The 1650-nt window shown below is 41.2% G+C and overlaps 1 non-coding gene across 1 annotated transcript; it reads right to left on the bottom strand.

The window, feature by feature from the left end:
- Window positions 1-1064: 1064 nt before the first annotated feature.
- On the bottom strand, window positions 1065-1170 carry LOC145556990 (small nucleolar RNA R71). Its single transcript, XR_014092074.1, has one exon. It is a non-coding gene; the product is annotated as a small nucleolar RNA R71 (small nucleolar RNA).
- Between the last annotated feature and the right edge of the window lie 480 nt (window positions 1171-1650).

The raw sequence follows: 1650 nt of genomic DNA, 5'->3' as shown, positions 1-1650 counted from the left end.
CTTCTATTGCTAAACTAATGAGGAATCTAAGTTTGGTAGTGTGAGTTGTTTTCTAATTGCACGAGGTCGATTTTACATATAGTCCTTGCTATACCCTGTCTATTTTAATTTCCTCCCCGTTTGCCTAATTACCTTGGTTAAGTGGATCCCATTCCCTAGTGTCTTTAATCCATTGATTTAGAACCGTAGTTTTTTGTCTACTAGACAAACCCCAATTCATCATAAACTCCGAATCAGCTTAAGTGTTAAGATCTTTAGCAACCATATCTCGTTCCTTGTGGACCGAATCTTTACTTATCATTGTGCTTGGTTTGTAGGGTGTTTGTTTATAAGTGAGTTTGATTGAGTTTAGAATGTGCGACCGTTCTAACGCCCATCAAAATGGCGTCGTTGCCGGGGAACGGTGTTGTTGATTTCTAATTGATTACTTGAGTCTAGTTCACCATAAAACAACAAAAATTCAAAAAGAGTGTTTTTCTTTTTGGCTACAATTGTAGCCTTGTTACTAATTGCAATTGTTGAGAGTGTATGCGCAAAAATCATAACAGGATTTTGGTGCCTTACGATCCGGAGATAAAGCAAACCTATAGGAGGAGAAGAAGAGCCGGTTCTAGGCCGTTAACTACTTCCCCAACTAGGGAGGTCAATTTCGAGGAAAGACAAGAGCAAAATGGGTGACGTGGAACAACCAGTTCAAAGACCTTTAAAGGAGTTGGGAACTCCTGGAGCTTATAGAGCTTCAAGTGGCGTTGCTCCGCCCGTTACTCAAGCCAATGATTTCGAAATTCGGCCCGTAATGATAAATTTAATCGAAAGGAGGTAATTTACTGGAGCAAAACATGAGACCCCTTTTGCACATTTGAACGAATTTGAGAAATATTGCAATACGATCAAGGTAAATGGGGTAACTCAAGAATTTGTGAGACTAAAGCTATTTCCTTTATTCTTTATAGGAAGGGCTCTTGAACGGCTTGAGAAAGAGGTAAGGCCGAACTCCTTGTGAACTTGGGACGAGGTCACCACATCTTTCTTAGGGAGATTCTACTCTCAAAAGAAGATGACCAAGGCATGGGCTTTGATCCAAGGTTTCCGTCAAAGGGCTAGTGAAACCATTTATGAGGCATGGGAAAGATATAAAGAATATCAAAGAGAGTTTCCCCATCATGGCATTTCGACATATCAATTGCTTTAAATCTTCTATGGGGCTTGAGCCCACAAGGAAAGACTAGCTTAGATGCGGGAGCGGGTGGCCCGATCATGAACAAAACGGAGGAGCAAGTCATTGATATAATTGAGGATGTGGTGAGGCACCACATGGATTGGAAAGAAGGAGAGAAGGAGTCTTTAAGCAAAGGAGGAAATGCGGTTTACTCCGTCGATCAGCTCAATGCCATCAATAATTTGACGTCCAAAATCGCCAACCTTGGCAAGGAGATGATATCTATCAAGGCGAAACTTGAGACCTCTACTTCACAACAAGAGCATCCCTCCCAATCTAAGAGGAGAGGTATGAATTCTAACTCTGCTACTTCTACTTCTAATAACATGCCACATGGGCGGTGTTTGTTTTGTGAAAATTGTGGGTCACATGACCATGATACCTCTTCTTGTAATTATGATTCCCAACCTTAACCCCAATATTAAGATGGT

This window comes from Chenopodium album, chromosome 8, assembly GCF_948465745.1.
Source record: "Chenopodium album chromosome 8, dcCheAlbu1.1, whole genome shotgun sequence".
NCBI classification, from domain to species: Eukaryota; Viridiplantae; Streptophyta; class Magnoliopsida; order Caryophyllales; family Amaranthaceae; genus Chenopodium; species Chenopodium album.
Note: the sequence above shows the minus strand (reverse complement) of the source record. Positions and strands in the feature narration are given on the sequence as shown.